Raw genomic sequence first — 20679 nt, forward strand, 5'->3', positions numbered from 1 at the left:
TACTGTATGTAATGCAGCTTTGGTTTTGTCTCATTATGGAGAGCTCGTTCCCTCTGCCCAAACAGATTTTTTACTTCATGCTGCACAGTTGGTGAGTGTCTGGTATTCTTCTTTAAAGGTTGAAGGTCCTTAGCATAGTTTGGTTTTTCACCACTTCTCAGTGTTGGTGCAGTACAGAAAAGTTTTTGCTAGGCCTCTGCACACACTCGGGCCTTTACTTCTGGAACCCACTCATAATCCTGACTTTCATTAAGGAAGAGGTTCTTGTACAGTTACCTAAGCATGTTAGTGCTGTTGTATTTCTGCAGTTTTCTGCTTCTGACCGTGTGCAGGATCTTCTTCCTTCTCATGTCTCATCTCGTGCTAAGAGTTGGGTAATTCGCATATGTTGGGTACATATTGCAGAAATTAATTTTCTTTTAGTTTAGCTTCTTGAATCAGCTTGCTGCATGAGGATATGAGGGCTCGTACTGATGCCAAAGCTGGGGTAGAAACTACCTGTGACAGGAGGTGACCTTACAGCAACTATCAGTTCAGCTTAGCCTCACTGTAAGACTGCACGCTGAGGTGTTTCAAATGAGGTTCTTGTGTAGTTACTAACATCAGTTCTTGACACTGGTGGTTTGGATACCTGATGACCTATCTTGTGAATGCAAGTCCTGTGTTTACTTGTTACCGCTGATGAAGACCATGGAGAAGTCACATAACTGTGACAATCTTAGCAGTGTCATCAGTCATGTTGCAGTCCTAATGCAGAAGAGCGTGGAATTAAATGTTGACATGAAAACATGTATTATAACTAAATTAAAAAGGTCCGTCCCCTCTTTTGGATTTTCCCCAAATGCATAGCCTGCTGCAGATGTTTATATGACTCCCTTCATAGTAGTCATTCCAGTTTAATTAAATACCAGCACTTGCTGACGAGAATATCTGTAGGTACATGAGAATGCAACAGAAACCAAAACTTTGCATAGCAAAGGTCATGGTAAAGAGCTTGTCAGAAAGTTTCTGAGCAAGTCAAGCTGTTTTTCTGTGCTTTTTGTCACATTTGCAGATTTCCTTAGGGGTAGGAGGGCTGCCTCAGCTCATCCTCTGTGGTGTTTGTCACTGCTTAATGTGCAGTTACAGTATCTTAGCCACTGCCTCTTTCAAGTCTAGATTTTGATGAACTGCAGAGGGACTGAACTATTTTGGATGAAACATGAGTAATGTCATCACTAGTAAAGAATAGAGTTTGCAGTTGTTTGTCAGGCTGATTCTATGACCAGGAGTTTCTGTATTCATTTAGATTTGTAGGTCTCTTGCTGGTTGTGGAGAAATTCAGGCTATCTGAAAGGATGGAAGCAAACTGAATTGTAGCAATTCTTTACAATGCTAATAGTGAAACATATTTGAGTTTTCTTGGTCATTTATTGTTCTTTTCCACTTCTTTCACTTCCCTTTCTCAGCCCTCCCTTTTGTAATAGATTTTAGATACTGTTACAAAGACCAAGTTTTCTCTGTTATAACTTCTGCTGTTACTGTCTTGTAGCCTGATACTTTGAAAACTAGCCAAAATCTGAATTGTTTGATGTCTGTGTTTCGAGATTTTAAAAATTTTTTTTAATGCACAGATTTCTTGTATTTAGGCTTTGGAACATTTGAATTCTGCAAATTGTTGAAGCATGGAGATGGTTCCTGTTCACTGTTTCAGACGTCCTTGCTATGTTATATAATAAAGAAGGCTTTCCATGTCACTTAATAAAAACAGTAAATACTGCTTTATTTGGATAGCACTATCAATAAGTAGTTTATATACATGTGTTGAAAAACATTTTTGAAAAAGGTGACTATTTTCAGTCTGCCTGGCTTTACCGAGGTCAGTCGTGCTTGACTGACCTGACTGCCTTCTGTCAAATGACTAGGTCTTCAGCTGAGGATAGAGCAGTGAAATTTATTTGTTTTTAATTTTGATTTTAGCAAGACATTTTGGTGTCCTTCAGCATACTCCTATTTACAGTCTCAATGGGAGGATGACGAGACAAATGAAAACTGGTTGAGGAGTGAGGATTTTAAAGGGTGACTGGTCAATGGTTCATACTCTGGATAGCAGTTACAGCTAGAGCTCCTCAAGGTTCTACTGTCTACTAAGGAACATAGTTTTAACATGATCACTTACTCTTGTTGACAGTTTTTAGTATTAAGCAGTAGTTATTTAGAATCTGCATATTGAGTAGGCTTGGAATAAGCAAGGTACATTCATTGAATCAACATTTAAGTAAGGAAAAATACTCTTGTTCAGTGTAAAAAATTCGAAGTTTTAGAGAATTGTAGTTATCCATATGTTTTGTCTCTCTTTTACCTTTGATATTCTGAACCTTGAGGTAAAACAAAGCAGTCTGTAGAGCTTTTGAAGTTACCGGGGAGGGAGGGGTAAGCCAGACGTGGGGTAGTGAAACAAAATCTCAGTTTTTCTGATATTAATTTCTTTTCACAAGCCTGGACAAAGAGGGAAGTGAACTGTCATCTTAGATGCTACATGTAGACAGTCTCCACAACAATGCTTGGGCAGATTCTTGCTGCAGAAACAGTATTCTGGTCTGTGAAGGTGTGGTGGGTTAAACTATGGTAGCCCTTCTCCTAGGTTTGGGGGAAATGTAATTTTGTTTCTTTCTTGTAAGCAAGAGAGTTTAGGTGTGTTTCTGCTTGTGTTTTAAAGAGATCTGTAGCGACCAGTAACAGACTTCTTTGTCATGGCTTCTGTGCTTTACAATAAGTTTGAATTTCGGCTTTTAGTCTTTCTTTTCCTTGGCATCCAGGATGTGGATATATTACTGTAAACAATTGCATTTGTATGCCAGACTTCTCCATTATCTCTGCACTCAAGCATACATATGTATGCCCATACATACACATGACTGTATGCAGGTTCTCCCTGTCATATGGTTTACGTATTCCTGGTTTAGAAATGGATTTGCTTACATGACATCTGTAAAGGTGGTATGTATTGAGAGCAGGAGTTTTTTGGCAAGTAGCGGCCATTGAATGGTTGGTGTCTTAGATCACTTCATACTTTCATCTTTAACAAGTGAAAAGCAGTCACTTGATGCTTGGTGGCATTGCCATCGACAGATAGGAACTTCTTGGCTAGCTTGGCCTCTTCCAGTGATTTACAGAGTTTTAGTTTCAGTTTAACTGTTACTTTTAAGCATTTGAGTTAGAGATTTTATTGAATATTGTGTTGAACTAGGGGAGAAGTTGGTCATTTCTTCCATCTTGCTTCTTTCAGACTGACAGGCTCTTCTGCTTTATTTACCTCAATATACAAGGAAGAGTCTCTAAAGTGCATCTTAATCAGAAAGACAAAGATCTGGAAGAAATTTTTTTTTGTACTGCGTTCAACGTAGGACTTTCAAAATTGTCCGTGATCAGATGACACAAAGCATGAATATTGAGACTTGGCAAAATCGTCCCCTTTCTGAGTTCTTTGCTTCCTTATTGTACTATTTCTGCAGAATGCTATCCCTCTTTATTAAATATTAAATACTTCTGCATATTTCTGTTGAAATGCACTAATGATCGGAGGTATATAAGCTAGCTGTGGCTGTGATCCTTAACTAAAATAGTCTAGTAGTGTGCTACTTGTAGCTAATGTTTTGCAAGCAATGTATTGCAGGCTATGAGTAGTGGAATGTTGCTAATTATGAAACTGATACACTAAGTTGCGTGATATGGAATGTCTTTCTAAATTGGCAGTGTCTTAGTAACTCTTTTCTGGTTACTTTGTGGTCTCGTGCTAAGCTTATTGTACTTCTCTGTGAATGCAGAGTGAGCACACTTTTGAGTAGTATTTAGGTCACTTTCAAAATATCAGGAAATAATTGGGATTCAGAGGGTAGGTTTGCTGCATTTTGGAGGAAACGGTAGATGTATATTTTTTAATAAAGCCATAGCTTCAAGTATCTGCACAGTTGTCACCTTTCTGTAAGTTAGAGCACAATCAAGTAGTAGGAGCTATTAGCATTCTTCAGCAGTGATGCCATTACCTTCACCTTACATGCACAGTTTAACAAAATGTTAATAATGTTTGTTGTGTCATTCCCACATCACTCTCAGGGAAAAGTGGAGTATACATATAAACATTTATATATATATAGGGGGCTGTGAAGCTGATGAGATGGAGTACCTCTCCTGTGTGGAAAAGCTGATAAAGTTGAGATTGTTCAGGCTGGGGAAGAGAAGGCTCTGGGCAAGACCTTAGAGCAGCCTTCCAGTACCTAAAGGGTGCCTACAAGAAAACTGGAGTGGGACTTGTGACAACGGTGTGCTTTAATGCAACAAGGCATAATGGCTTTAAACTGCAAGAGGGTGGGTTTAGATTGAATATTAGGAAGAAATTATTATTGTGAGGGTAGTGAGGCACTGGAATCAGTTGCCCAGAGATATCATGCATGTCCTGTCCCTTGCAGTGTCCAAGGCCAGGTTGGATGGAGCTTTGAGCAGCCTGGTCCAGTATGAAGTGCCCCTGCTTGTGGCAGGTGGCTTGGAACCAGGTGATCTTTAAGGTAATTTCCAACACTCTTTGAAGACTGGAGAAGCACATAGCTATCCCTTTACAGAACAGGTATTTGCATAGAAGAGGCAAGGCCATGGTCTCCAGTCATAGAAGTGACGTTGGAGATGCTCAGAAGGATGTGGGAAATGTTTTGGGAACTAATGTGTAAGTATCACTTAATACAGGCACCTGGTTTCCTAGTGCCAGCTCTTCAGTTTTGGGGGCATGTAAACCTACTGAAATTGGCACTCGTTGTGCTGTGTTCAGCATCTCTTTGAAAGCTCAGATCAGCAGTCTTCTATTCACATACCTATTTCTGATATTTTGTGACTGAGGGTCTGTTTTTTATGCAGTAGAGTTTACTGAATTAGTTGTGTAATCCCCAAGCTAATTGTCTGCTTTTCTTTTAAAGTGCTAAATTCATCTGATTCTTTCAGTTGTCATTCTGCAAATGCTCGAAGACTTAAGAGTATTCTTTTGTGTGCCATGATTTTTTTATGGATTCCTAGTTTTTTATGGATTCAGATAGTTTGTTAAACTAGTATGAAATGAATGCAAGTTAAGCTTTATGGCAGTAAAGTGGTAAGGCTAATATATGAGCTTTGGAATATAGAAATAGTTTTAAAATGTCTTGACAAATTGTCTTATAAATGGGGTGGCAGAATAGGGTGTTTATCCCCTTGCTACAATTAATGTGTTTTTTTAATATGTCTTTGTGCTAAGATGTTTCCATCACTATTCAATCCAGCAAGGACATGTCTTGCAGCCTGCAGTGTACAGGAGCAGTAGTAAGCTTTGGAGCTGTGGATGGTGTCTTAATCTGTGTTATCCAGATTTGACTGCAGCTGATGTCTGAAATGATGAGTAGCATCAAGTGAATGTTGAATTATTAACATGCTAACTTTCCCGGAATCCTTTTGGTCATGTCTGTCATTATGGCATTGACTGTGTGTCATGCCCTCAAGCACCTTCTCTAATATTGATTTCTTGAAAATTGTCATGGTCTTCTTGTATGTTAGTTTTAACATTCTTGCTGACAGAATTGCCCTGAATTGCAGGTATAGTTCAATATGTATTGTGATACTGGTATAGTGGCAAAATTAAAACAGTTTTTACTCAATAGAGGTATCTGACACTTCAGCATTGAAATTGTAAATTGAGAGTTAAAACTATTGATTGAAAGTGAGTCCAAGTGGCTTATTGTGGAACTGAAGTCGCAGTATAAACTGGATAAAACTTTGAGTTTTTAAGCTTGTAAGTTGCTAAGTGGCTGCTTCTTGCCAAGTACTCTTGTGTAGATGACAAGTGAAACAGGAAGATAGCCTCAGTGCAGACACCTGAAAAAGATCCCATGTGTCCAGGCAACGATACTGGAGCCTGCTGCCAGAAAAAAAGGTAATGGAAGTTTGCTTCACTCTGCAATTACTGCAGAGAAAGTAATTTTTCTAACTAGGCTTCTTCTTTAAAAGTTTCTCTAGCTTGATGGGAAGTAGAGCATCCTGTAAAAGAGCAGGGGGGAGAGTAGTGTGTTTTCTGAAATAGTCTGGAAAAGTCATCTGTGATGTGAAACATGGCTTTCCATCCCATACTATGGATTGAATATCATAGGACTTGAATATGGATTGAATATCCATAACATATGCATATCATATATAACAGGTATCTTGATTGATTGATTGATTGATTGATTGATTGGGGTACATAATTATGTATTTTGTAGGATCAGCTGCTTCTCTGCAGCACTGGTTATAACTGCCTTAAAAATGCTTTGAGTTATGCCTTATCTGAAATAAATCAAATCAGTTTGATTTTGGAAAGTGATAAACTTTTGTTAGCAATAAGGAAATGATTTCTAAACAAATGTACCCTCTTAAAAAATTTTAGTTGCCTTTACCTTTCTTTATGCTGATTCTGTTAATAGTAATACAGCACTGTTACTGAAGTAGCTTTGCTAGCAAATAGAAGAAGCATCTTAACCTGGAAGAGAAGGGAAAAAATGTTCTAAAACTGTAATTGAGATATAATAATAACTATTTGTTTTAACAATTCCTATTTGGAGCCTTCAGTTCAGTTACTTCTTTTGAAAGACTGTGTGTGTAGGCTGTGAGTTGACATAACAGATGCCTGAATTTTCTCTTTGCAAGCTGCGTGCTTTGCAGTAAACATTAAAATGCCTGTAACATCGTAACTCTTAATATTTGGCAGCTCGTAGTACTGGTTTTCTTATGTTACCAGTTTAAACGTGCTGGTGATTTTATTGTGGTGTTGAATGACCTTTTTTGCATTTAATTTAACTCCTGATGTATATAAATTTAGCAAGTGGTAACATGGCTAAAAAAAGCCACAAATAGATCCAAGTGTCTAAGTAGTGTGGCAGAGAATTTATGCCTTCTGTAACTGTCTGCACATCAGCAGTGGCCAAGTTGTTTTTTTAAATCTGCTGTGATGGCTCAGTTTTTAGTGCATTTGTACCTGAAGAATTGCTAGTAGAAGTTGAAAAGGAGCCTTATTCGAGAGAGGGGAAGTCCTTTCTCTGATCACTGGTGTCAGATATAAAGAAATAAAATCCAATTCCTATGATCCCTTTTAAATTTGATACATCTTTATTTCTGCCATTGTCATACCAGCATTAGTGAATTCATGCTGTATTTTTTGTACCTGTACTAACTGAATGACTGTTATTTTGATATTTTTTGTTTTTCATCCCACTTTGTGGAGTTTAAATTCCTTCTGAAATTTGGATATAGTCATGGTCACACTTAGGGTTGTGTTGTATTTGTAAGATAGGGAAAAATGTGATTAGTTGGCATGCATGTACTGTAATGGCTTCATTCCCCTAATAGACAGAATGTGATGCTGTTGTGCCTTTGAGAATCCTTTGTGGGATATGTGTTCTAAATACAAGATTTGTGCAGAAAGACATATAAACTGGGTTTAAGTTTTTTTTTTTTTTTTTAGTGTCAGAAACAACAGAAATTTAAGATATGGTATTGAGGATAAAAAATTCTTAATTGGCTTCAATGATAACAGCAAGCCTTGATTCAAAAGCTGACCCGTTCTAAATGCAGTGGTAGCCTGTAGGAGCTAGGGTGAAGTTCTCTACCCAGATAAATATTAATTCTTGAGGACTCTGGCTTAAAAATCACTGAATACTGGTCACAGAAGAATTAGTCAAGGTAGCCATCTGCAGATAATCTGTTCTTTCCTTTTCTGACTATTTCATATGAGACACTCAGAAGGACATTCATCTTTTGAAAACTACCAGACTTTGACTGTAACCTACAGCTAAAGCATCTTCAAATTTTGTAGCTCAGTCAGTCGCCTTTGCTCTCTTAGTGATAAATTATACAATTATGTCAATTCTCTTAACTCTTTATCCTACAATGACGTTGGTAACAATGGAGTTTATTATCCAAAAGTGCAATGAGGTTTGTAACAAAGGGGTTTATTATCCAAAAGCATGTACTTGGTACTGAATTAACTGACTTGAACTATGTTGCTTTCTCTGATTTTGCTGACAATTGATTGTGTAGGAATTTTTTATGGTTTTATGCTTAAGATGCCTTCTTTGAACAGCTTAACTAGAAAGGGCTAAGCCTTTTCTATTGCATAATAAACAGAGGGGTTTTTATTTTCAAGATTTTGTCTGAACTTGAATAATACTATAGTTTACTAATGCCTTTCTCTTCTAGGCAAAGGAGTGACTCTGGGTGCTCATGAATAGTGCTATAGTAGGTAGAATGGATAAGACTGAGTGAGGTGTGGTTTAGGGACATGCTGTTTTGTCCCAGAGGACTTCAGAAAAGATGTGCATTTTAGCATTATTAGGTGACAGGTCTGGTGTATTCTTTCTCACAATCATCTCATCTGACCAGCACTCAGGCTGGTTTTATGGACATTTACAAAATCTAAATAGTAGTCTACCAGTAGTGGTTGTATTTTTTTCAAACATCTGTTTGAAGGCCAGATGTTAACAAAAACAACAGATGGACAGATATTTTCAAACTGGCACATTAAGTATTGCTACCCAAGTGTTCTAGCTAGTTATATGATATTAAATTTGCTTCATGGGGAGACCATATAAAAATGTGCTCACATGATAGGCACTGCAGCAATAGTAAATATGAATGTAGGTTTCCCATGCATATCACTTCAGTGTGTCTGAGCTGGAATTGTGAGTCCCCATCAGGGGGATGAATGATTGTAGACTCTGCCCTTTGCATCAAGAAAAAACACAAACCCATACAGAATACAAACACATCTTTCTCCATCTGTGACTCCTGGATTGCTGTGGAAGGCGTAATGTGTATCTAGAACTTTACTGGCACTACAGCTATTATGTAAGGTAAGATAAAAGCTAGTTAGAAACTTTTGCAAGCTTTTCTCTAGAAAGTCCTAGCAGCCCCAATAAACATGTTTGTTCAGAGTAAAAGTCCTCTGTTTATAATGTTTTGTTGTTTCAGTTGAGGGATTTTTTTGGAAGAAAAATAGCATATATGTGGAATGCATTTTAACTCTTGAAGGTACTTCCTTCTTTGTTCAGCTAAGGATCAGATAACTGAAAATGAAAGAGTTTTGTACTTGGGTGTTTTTACTGAAACGTGTTAGATGTCTGTGCTCTTCAGCTTCCTCTCTTCCTAAAGCTGGCTGTTTGCCAAGCTGCCCAGCATGACTGATGGAGAGATGATTCCACATTTCTCTGCTTGAGCTGCACTGAGCATAGCTCTGATCTGTTACAGAAGAATAGAGAAGTAAGTGCTTGCCAGTGATCTCCCAGTAGGCAAATGCAGATTGCATTCTGAATTCCAGTAAGGCTGGCTTTTGGTCTTCCTTCATCTTGTATAATTCAACAAAGTTTGACTTCCTCATCAGCTAGCTGAGCAGTCTGTGCTTCAGGCATTCACTTGTACCAGCGTAGCTGTCTGTGTGTCTGCTCAGCCACAGAGTATGAACAGGAATGGGGTGCTGAGAGCAAATAGCACTTAAGCTACCATTGCTGCCAAGATATCCACACAGCCATAATGTGAATTTACTGATCTAAAGCTTACCTGAAAGTGAGTCACACGGAATTTAGGAATTACAGAACTGAAAACATGTATTAAAGACAGGTCTGCAGGAGGAAAGTTTAGAATATCTTTTGTAAGATTATCAAAAAACAACTTTCTGATGCTGTAACTTATGTCCATCATTTGTGAGGTCATGTTTAAAGTATGGATCTAATTAGAATGCTAAGCCCATGGTATTAGCAGACTTTAGGTGAGTGGGAAATACTGGTCTAACATTGTAGGCCTGTTGGAAATTCATAATTTAATAGTTTAAATTGCTAACTGACGATAGAACTTTTAACTGCAAACTTCAACTTGCTGAACTCAACTTTTACTGGAACCCCAAGCAAATTTATTTCAATGTATTTAGCTTTTCAGGAAGTTCTGTGTTTTACTTCTAAAGCACAGTGGAAGGGATACTTCTGTAGATTTTTCAAAACTGTGGTATTATATAAAGTGCTTCAAAAAGGATTAAGCATCTAAATTGCTTCATAGAGTTCTTAGTTTTGAACTTTAGTTAGTTATCCTTACTTTAACTGATTAATATGAATGTTGTAGTGCAACTTCCATGTTTGAAAAGGGGGAAAAAGAATTCACCAAAAACTTCCACACCTGCAGACCCACAAGTCAAGACTTTGTTCAGTCTTGGTTGATTCACAATAGAATCACAAATAAAAACTTTGTTCAGTTTTGGTTCTGTATAGAATGAAGAACCACTTACCAAATGTAGAGATAATTCATTATCTTTTATTACAGTGGATGAACAACTCTCTCTTTAGGGTGGAAGTTATGAGTTGTATCAAGTTAGCAAGCAGAAAATAACTTCTGGTTTAGTTTTGGCTTTGTCATAAAGGTAAAATAAGGAAGAATTACCGCATGAGTTTGTAGCAGTAGTGCATTCCCCTGTGCTCGTACTTTCCCCAAAAAGTCAGGTAGCCCAATGAACGCCCCTTTCAGGAAAGGGATGTTATTTATTATCTTAGGTTTACTGTATGTTGGAAACATGCCCTTGGTAGGTTGCAGTTTGCTAGCTAACCTGTGGCCTACACTGCTGCTCTTTTCTTTCTCCCTTCTGTCTCTTACTTCTGCAGCATCTTTGAGTGTGTGTGACCCAGCTTACAGTTCTGGGGACAATATTGGCAGTGGTGGTATTGTGCTGTCATAGGGTGGATCAGGGCTCTTGCTGTTGATGTTCAGTCAATGAGTTGGTTTGTTTGTTTGCTTGTTTTAAAGCAGTTGTGATCTGGTTATCAATGAAAGGTCAGAGTCCAGGTCTAGCTGGTTGTGAGGCAGAAGAAACACACTGTTTTTCTGGTACTTCTCTGGCCAGAGTTTGGAATCTTGCAAATACTGGTATGTTTAGTGGTTTTGTTTGTTTTAAACGGTAGAATTCAGCTTGAGGACCATTATTGCTTTGCTACTAGAATTAAGTGTGTATTTAATCGTTAGGAAAACCAACATTTGATGCTACATTCTGTGAAATAACATGATAGAGTTGTTCAAATTTCTCTAGACTGCGTAATTTTTTTCTTCATGTGCTTATTTTGGAATATTGAGTTTAGTTCTTTAGCAGTGATTTACTTATGATGGCTTTGTCTATTTGGTCTTTCTGAAGAAAATACTGTAAACATGGTCAAGTGCAAATACTTTATTAGCCCAGGAATATTTTTCTCAATTAAAAACTATCCTATTGTAGGGTGCTGGTGTCTTAGTAGCAAAAAAGTTTGCTAAACTAACTTAGTCCTACTAAAATATTACACATTTACATAGTACGAAGACTTCAGTAGCTCAAATTAAATTCTTAGTACATCTTGTAATTTTGTTAAGGCTTTAATAGGAAGCATTCAGCTTTATTCTTTGATGTAATTTATGATGAGCAATCTGGACATTTACATTTGTGTATTGTGAGTGATTTTGGCACTCAGGTTGTTAGGAGCTGGATATAATGGTTTGTTATCCCAAAACTATCATGAATCTAAACGTCTTTTCATACTGAGAGGAACCAACCCATGCACCTTATTTGGAGAGGTAGGAGTCACTACTGTGCAGATTAAGTCAAAGTAGTGTCTCTTTGTCGTGCCATATTTAGTGGTGGATGCTATACCTGAAGGTGCTTTTGTGTTTTGGGACACTGAAGACGTTATTCCTCACTTCTGAGAAGTGAGATACTGTACATAGAATTTGTATAAATGCAATCATATTCTGAGGTAAAATGCTCTTAACCCAAAATACGTATTTTTGAGTCTGCCCTACTGTAAGCAACTTTCTGGCTGAAAGTAATCCTGGTCTAAGGAATGCTCTCACATCCTCTGTAGAATAGAATCTGGGAGGGCTCAAGCAGAATGCACACTACTGAAAAGCACAATGCACATCTTCCAGGGTTGCTTTTGTGAGTTTGCCACTTTTAAAGGCCACAGAAGCACTGAGGCTTCTAAGCACTTTGTGGTGCAAGCACCTTGTAACCCTCCTGGCTGGGGAGGTGTTCTGAAAGTGGGAGACACTGCATGGAGGGAGCTGTGTCCTGGCCACGTGTTTTGTGTCTGTGCCCTAAACCCCTGTGTGTTTAAGAAGAGCTGTTTTACACAACTTTGTGAATTTGCACTGAGTGTGTTTCATTTGACTCCCTGAAGTTCCTTGATGTGGAAACAACATTTTTACTGAAGCTTTTTTACCTTTTGGAGAGGGCTTTTGCCTTGTAGTTCAATACAGTGATTTACGATACTTTTTTCAGAGTTCATTAATGATTTAGTGGATGCTGCTTAAGGTGTAGTTACACAATACTTGGAACAAATATTAATTGGCAGCAGCTCCTAATTCTGCATTTCTGTAGTTAGCACTTGTCTGATCTGGCATTTCCTAATCTGGTTTGGAGACCTCAAGTGACAGGAAATAATTGACTTTTTCTGGATTAGTTTGGTCCCTTGAACAATCCATCCTATTGTGGTGTGTAAGAAGAGAGAGTGCTGGGGCAGACACAAGGTTTGCAGCAGTGTAGAGCTAAGGGCATAGAACTTACTGAACTCCTGCAATTCTTCAGAAGGTGATAAAGTAGTCCTTTGGAGCAATTTTGTGCTTATGGCACTTTCTAGTAGTTGAAAAACACTACTGGGTGTTTGGAAGAGGTGAGCCATAATGAAATGTTGTCATAGCTCCATTCTTCCATCAGTGGGCTTAAAGTCAAGGTCTGCAGTAGGTCTCCTTTATCACTCAGCTCATCCAGAGTGCTGTTACCAGTTTAAACTCTTTACTGTCACAATAAAACTTCTATTTCCCTCCTGTCCCAGACCAAGCTGGCTGTTATCCAGAATTTTTCCTACGATAGTTTCTTCTACCAGTGTATTCTTATGACAACTTCCTCAAGATACAGTGGTTTGTAGATGAAATATGTAGTCCCTGATCCATGAAGCATTTGGGGTGTTTGCATCCTGTTCAAAACAGTGGGTGGATGATGTTGTTGATCCACATATCTTAATTGTTGGCTATTCACTGCTTTTACATTTGAAAGTGCATTTCTGATTAATTTTATAGAAACTGTTTTTAAAGAAATGTAATGATTCCTGTTTCAAAGGATCTGAAATACTTTTGCAGTTGAAGCTTACTGCTTTTGTTTTAAACTCTTGTGCATTTTTGCATCTAAGGAAGCAGAATAAAGAACTGACAAATTGCACATGCTGCACATTGTGGATTTAAGTCTTGTCAAACACTCAAGGAGTGTACTCTGTCATCTGAGTAGGTGAATAAAATTAAGATGGCACAGTGATGCTAGGAGGCATGCAAAAGTTATTCCTTCAGTTACTGAATTTAGGGACTTTAATGGCAGGTAATAGGCTGTTGACTTCTTTAGTGCTTGTCAGTTTTGGTGAGGGAAATAGAGAAAAATATTAATCAAATTGTTTGTTACCATAAATTTTGAATATGGTGTTTAGAGTTTACTGAAAGGTCTTTGCACATCCAGGCACTGCTTTAGTTCGAACGCTTCTATTAAGGAAAAAGTTGTATTCATGAAAAAATTAATGTACAAATCTGTTATACACCATCTGGAGTAGCTAACTACTTCCTTTGTTTCTTTCTAGGAAATACCAAAATAAAGCAGATGTTGTGTCCTGTACTGTTATCTCAAGGTTTTGCAAGTCATTCTGTTACGTGCTTCTTGGCAGCAGGAATGTAAACGAATTCTTTCAGCACTGAACTAGAACCTTGACAAGGTTAAAATTACAGGTAAGACCAAATTTCTGCCACTTGGAAATTTATGGGAATCTGTAATTCCTTTGCCTGTGGTTTTTAATTCACAATTTGTAATTGACCATGGATTTCATGGAAATTTCTGAACAAATTGGGTAAAATGATATTTTTTTTCTTCTTTAAATATATTTAAATTTTGCTTACTGTTGTTTTTTAATAAGGATTAAATATGATTTAAAGTACAGCTTCTTTCTGTTACGATACAAAGCACTATTAATAAATGGGGGACAGGGAAATGCAATTTTTCACCATCTAAAATGACTGCTGACCAGATTTTGAGAAGTTATGTTCTCACACTGAAGACTGTACAGTGTCAGTAAAAGTCATGAAGTATTTTGGCCACTGTGTGTTGAGATCAGTTTACTGTCTGCATGTGCCTTTTTTCCCTACAAGGTCTGTATTTCCTTAAATGCACTAACAGCAGCAGTGCTACTAAAATTACCTGTTTTAATCAGTTACAGAAAATCTCTGAATTTCCCTTACAAGGTTCCCTGTAGCTTCAGCTTTTGGATCACCTTCTCAAGGGTAAAGGTTGATGTCTTTTTCCAGGTCAATGAAAATGTTTTGGCTGTTGGTTTTCTGTCATTAACTTTATCTGATGATAATGGAGTTCTCTTGTCACTCTGTCACCTTCTTCTGAATTCGTGTATAGGGAGCTAAGAGTCAATGTTCTTTGAATCCTTTTTTAAAAAAGGTTAAATGCAATGCTGTGAGACCATAGTAATGGAAAAAATCTCCACGAGCACCTGTCATAGAGATTGTCCATTTTGGGTTGTATGTTTCTGAAGGGTTTAGTTCTGTTTTTAAACTGGGAGGGACTATGTGTTTTGAAGATTGTCTTTGAAATGGGTTTATTGCATGTGTCTGTCTTTAGAATTATGGTCAAGTGAAGATTTTGCAGTCTTGATTTCACATTTTGGTGTCTTTGACAGGAAGAGTTGCTTGCCTCTTTTCAGTAGTGCCAGGCAGGAGTCTGGACTGTTGGTCTGAAGCTGTCCTATCTGTCTTACTTTGAAGTTCAGTAATGAATAGGTTATAAATCAACACCACAAACAAACCTGCCACTGATTTTTCTGCTGCTAAAATGAAAGAAGGGTTCTAATATGGTTTGTTTTGAGGTTTTTTTGTTAGTGTTGTGTTGATTGAATGTTTGTACTTATTTTGCAGTGATGTAACATGTTGAAAAAAGCACAGCATTTCTTACACTGTGAAAGTCACACTTGAGTGGACCTTTAGCACTCATCCAGCCCAACCCTTGTGTCTGGCTTCCTCAGATTTGTGTGAATCAAAACCACCCCTCATTTATGTAAATAAAGGTGTATTGGTTTGCTGTGGTTTTGCAGGCCTGCTGCTGAACACCTATTCTGGTATTTCAGACATGGTTAGGAATAATTCACAGATGATATGAATAGGTGATTCATTGCTTCCCTATTCTCAGAAAAGCATGTCTGAAACTTTTTGTAAACAGACTTTGCAAAAGGTAAGCAAAGTTGTCTTAAATGCCTAAATTTAGAGCAAGGGCGAGCTCACTCCCAGTGACATAATCTGTCATGCTAATGCGTAAGATTCTTCAGTTTTAATACCAGTAGTGTAGTGGATAAATTTTGGTTCTTTCTTCAAAATCTGAGGTGCTGTTTCTGTAGAAAAACCTGGCTGCTGTTTGTTAAATAGATGATTGAAAAGGAGCAAATTAAATTTAACTCAAAATACTTAATCTTGAATTTAGAGAACCAAACCAGCAATTCTTCATAGAAATAGTTAAAAACTTCATTTGTGAAGGATCGCTTTTATGCTAAGTTAATGCTTTGTAGTATCCAAGTACTGCCTGTGCCTCTGTTTTGAACAGCACAGTAAAGAAGTGAGAATGTGCTTATTTGATACAAGAAATATGAGCAGATATGGACAAGGAATTTCAGCAAATGTCATAGGATATAAGTCTTGTCATAGTATGGGTAGTAGAGGTAGGCAGCAGTACAGTGCAGGCTTCTACGTGATCTGATAAAGCCACACCGAGTTGTAGAGTTTGAGTTAAGGACAAAATGTGATTTCAAGGATAATAAGCCTGGACAGGTAATATCTGAATTGACCAGGTAGGCCTGTTTCACTGAAGTGCCAGTGCACTGAGTTTCTATTCCAAGAAAATGGTACAAGAGCATGAATGCTGACTTAGGCTGAGCTATCTTTACTTCTAAAGACTTTAGCTTTCATCCTGTTCCCAGGTAGATGCTGGCAGCAGTAGTTTGCTTTGCACTGTCTGGGCCCAGCCTTGTTCCATTTGGTGAACTAACCTGGGTATTTGCATGTGTTATGTATTGCTTCTTGCACAGTTACTCTGTAACTGAGATGAACTGTTTGCAGGTAACAAACAGGATTGAATTTCCCAGTCTTTGTGGTGTTTGGAGGAAGTCTTGGTAAAGAAAAGCTGAATATGTTACCTGAAAACTTAAGATGAGTGACATTAATTAAGACATTGACAAGAATAGTCTCTTACTGAGAATAGCACTGCATACTTCTTCAGTTAAGTCCCTAGCAGTGGTGCTAATCTGAGCTAAGGGCTGCTGATAATCAGAAGTTGCACTAACAGACACAGAATTCTGTGTAGCTAAGAAAAGCAGTGCATGTTTTTTGAGTTTTCTTTTGGCCACAGAATTATGTGAGACTGACTTCTGCAACTTGAAAAAGAAGGAAGCTGCATGATCAAGGTTCTGGGACTAGAAAATACACCAATCTGGGCACTAATGACCTTGTACTAAGTGCAGTAGTTAGAAAGCTAGATTCAGAGTCCACTTTAAAGGTTTTTGTGGAGTTGATTATGAATATCTGAGGTATGATCTCTAGCTTTATACCTATTGAGCTACATTCCAGAAAAATAAGAAGCCTCAGTATAAAAGTATGTAATTTGTCCATGGGAGACAGATGTTTGCCACATAAGTTGAGCTGGAAGATCTGTAGTTAAGTAGCATCATCCATATTTTAGTAAAGTGCAAGAAAACAGACTATAAAAGTAATCTCTGAAAGGACCACAAGCATGTTTTTCTCATGTTAACAACATAGCTAGAAAGGTTATAGCCCTTAACCTAGCTCCTGGTCCTCCTTTCTAATTCTTTGTCTTTTCTGCTGAAGGTTACAGCCCCCTTGGATCTGCTGTCTAAGCTGCTGGCTTCCAAACCCACTGCAGTCAAAGTCACAAAGTTTCAAAATACTAAAGCTAACTTTGCACTTCTTCAGTGAAACAGTTCAAAGAGTAAGGGCAAAAACATCTCAGCCAGCAGTTCTGAAAGAAAAGAAATTGCTGGCACAATGTAGTGATGAGTAGCTGAGGCAGAGCAGAAGTGTTCATGTTTTCAGGTAGTGCTACTGACATTGAAAATAGATGTCAGTCTTCAGCATCAAATTACACCTATTGATTGTTATGTACCACCAGATCAAATTTGAAATAGCTGAAGTTCATTCTGAAATCCTCATCTCTTAAACCAGCAAGTTTCAAAGGAGTAGTGTGATGGGGGAAAGTTGTGCTTTTTTTGTTATTGGTTCTTTTCCCCAACTGTTCTAACAATAGAGGTGCTGAAATTAATTTAAAAATTACAGCTGTAGCTCCTAGGCATATATGCCATTTGGTAATGGGGATGACTTGCAAAATTTTTTTAATTCCTGGTTTAGAAGCCTGTTTGGCTTCTTTAACAACATCCTGGCAGGAAAAGTTTTTGGTAGGAGGCTTTATATTGAGGTTTTATGTTGATACTTAATTTCGTTCTGTCAGTATCCCTGGTTAGCTGACATCCTTCCTAAAGCAAACACCCATGGCCACAGATGACCTAAAAACAAACCCAAATCCTCCCAAAACTCAGGAATGGTAACAGTTCTACGTAGTTCATTTCTAAGTGAAAATAAAATACTCAGATCTATACTCTTAGGTTGCAATAATTTCTTTGACTATGCCAGTATTTGCAGCTACATAGTTAGAGTAATGGTTACAGCCAAGCTCCAATAACTATTGGCCTAATATAAATTCATGTAGTGCCAGTACTTTTAAGGTCAGTAAGATAGAAGCAAGACCAAGTTTTCTGAGATAAAAAATCAAAACTATCTGCAGTGTATGTAGACAGATGTACTGTGTAAAATCTGTATATGCACGTAACACACACTAGAGAGACTGCAAGATGGAGACAGAGGAGCTTTCTACCAAGACTAAACTTTGATTTTTATTTTTTTTTACTTAAACCAGAGAAGTTATTTCTTCCTGCACTTCCATAAGTTTTGAAATGATTTGCCAGGGATACTTTGGCTATTTGTTTGTCATTTACATCTTTAATATCTAATGCAGAATTTTTTCTTTTGAAATGTCATTCTTTTTTTATAGCTGGAACACATGTGCTTTGTAACAGGAAACTCTGGCACTGGTTTCTTTTCCACAGCACTGGCTTATTAGAAATGACTAGCCTATTGAGTGAATCCTTCTGAGGAAGAGACATTTTGCAGTACACTTTTATGACCTAAGCTCAAAAGATTTATGTTGGAACATTTTCATATTATGAAAAGATACATTATTGCCTTTGGGACTTTTGGCCATCAAGGTGGTATTAGTTTAGTTCTGATGTTTTTTATGTAACCGATATGTGATGTGAAAATTATTTTATAGTATCTACAAGAACTTTGATTATGGCTTTTAGACCTTTATAATCTAATTAAGTGTTGGTTGCTGTCATGGTTTAACCCTAGCCAGCAACTAGGCATTGCACAGCTGCTTGCTCACTCTACCTCCTCCCTCCCCAGTGGGATGGCAAAGAGAATCATAAAAATCAGAAAATTGATGGGTTGAGACACAGGGTTTTTAATGGGACGGGGAAGGAAGAAAAATAATTAAAATATACAAAACAGGTGATCCACAATGCAATTTGCTTACCACTTGCCAACCGATGTGAGCGGTAGCCACTGGTCTCCTTTCTCCCCAGTTTATACATTGAGCATGATGTCATATGTTTTAGAGTATCTCTGGCCAGTTTGGGCCAGCTGTCATGGCTGTGTCTCCTCCCAACAACTTGTGCCCTTCGGGCCTTCTTCACTGGCAGAATATGAGAAGCAATAAAGTCCTTGACTTAGTATAAACACTGCATAACACACTGATATTTTTAGTTGTTGCTATCAACTTTATTCTCATACTGTATCCAAACCACAACTCTATACCAGCTCTGAGGAAGCAAATTAATTAACTCTATCCCACCTGAAAGCAGGGCTATATCCACCCCTCATTCTATACCATCCTCCCAGATCCCACACTTTCCAATACGCCCAAGTAATCACTATCACCTTTCCTGTATTTTGATATATACACAGAAATGCCATTCCCACAGTATATGGGCCATCCCTTCAAAATGTTTGTTGAGCTTTAGTCCATGACTTTGGGCTTCATCTGTTGCAGTAGTCCTTCAGGGCAGGAGAGAATGTTCGTAGTGTTGGATTGTTTTATGCTGAAGCCAGCGCTAGTTCCATCACTGCTGTGCTTGTCTGGTTCTATCATCAAAATTCCATTCTTCATTAATCTGGGTGATTCTATTACAAACCCTTGATATAGCATTTAACAGCCATGGAAGTGATGACCTACAATATTTTATTGCAAACAACATAATACTGTTCAAATAATTCGCTGTTCTTACTCAGAATCAAATCTCTTTGACACACATTGGACTTCCCCATCCTTCCGTATTACACACCAAGTGCACCCACGTCCTTAAGCAAATGCAATCCTGTGGATGATCACTGCATCTCCTGTTCAGGTCCTTTGACCTTTCTTATTCTATGGCAAAACCAGTTTTCAGAAGGATTTGAACTACATTTCCCTCTCTCAAAAACTTCTGTTATTGTATTGTCTCACACAATATTGTCATCAATGTATTAAGTGCTCTGGAGCTTTACTTTGTTTCAGTACTGTTTAGATCAGTCCATGGCTAATAGTAGGTCTGTCTTTCCACCTCTGGAATAGTCAATTCCAGATGTACTGGATAGGCCTGCAGTATATTGCCAATGGCTTGAGAAGACTGCACTAGCAGTATCAGTTGTGGCATACTGCTTGGCTGCCTCTGACTCCAGCTTGTATTGAAGTTCCAGCAGATCTGGCACAGCTGGACTCGGAGGTGGCATGGCTTTGTTCAGGCCATGATGGTCTACTGTTAGTCTGTACTGGCCCTGTGGGTGTGTTAGAGAGTGAGTGAGTGAATTCTGCTGGTCATTCCTTGGCTCTCCAGATGACAAATGAACTTATGGATGGTGTCAAGGTGTCTTGGTTGATGTGATACCACTGCTAGTGCACCATTGTGATGGCATCTGTTGTTCTTTGACCCACACCAGAAGTGTCCTTCAGGAGATGGGGGCAAGGTAGACGGCTGTTTAATTTCTACTGTCACCAAGACAGCTATACCAAAAGCCCAGCAGTACCTTTTTGAGTCCTTGAAGTACACCCTTGTGAGACAGTCTAGGCAAAGGATGCACTGGAGACTCAGGCCCAGTCACAATGAGATGCTTTTGCTGCTTGTTCCCAGTCAGGCTCCTTTTGGCCTCCAAGAGAGTTAGCTGTTGGGATTGCCCTGCCACTCCAGAAACACAGATGGTGCCTGCCCCTGTGCAGCAGTGTTTGCTAGAGCCCTCAACTCCTGTGAGTCTGCTGTGCAAGGTCATCCGATCCACACAGTCCACTAAACCCAGCTGTTTCTTCCACCTGGCTGGAGGCAGGGCCCCTCTAGTCCTGGCTGTAGTATTCACTACTTACTCACTTCTTTTAAATGTGAATCAGAGTCTCTTGAAGATCAGGAGAAAGAGTAACCCCTCTACTTTGTCTGGGGAACTGCCCACTAGAGACTGGAG

The 20679-nt window shown here is 38.4% G+C and overlaps 1 protein-coding gene across 5 annotated transcripts in view; it reads left to right on the forward strand.

Annotated features, from left to right (window-relative positions):
- PPM1B (protein phosphatase, Mg2+/Mn2+ dependent 1B) overlaps nt 1–20679 on the forward strand; it is a 59870-nt gene that overhangs the window by 11921 nt on the left and 27270 nt on the right. For all 5 annotated transcript variants that reach the window (XM_088161253.1, XM_088161251.1, XM_088161252.1 and 2 more), the window contains exon 2: nt 13653–13797. The gene's annotated coding sequence lies outside the window, so the exon portion shown is untranslated. The remainder of the gene's footprint in view (nt 1–13652; nt 13798–20679) is intronic.

The sequence above is a fragment of the Sturnus vulgaris genome, chromosome 3 (genome assembly GCF_052056855.1).
Source record: "Sturnus vulgaris isolate bStuVul1 chromosome 3, bStuVul1.hap1, whole genome shotgun sequence".
NCBI lineage: Eukaryota > Metazoa > Chordata > Aves > Passeriformes > Sturnidae > Sturnus > Sturnus vulgaris.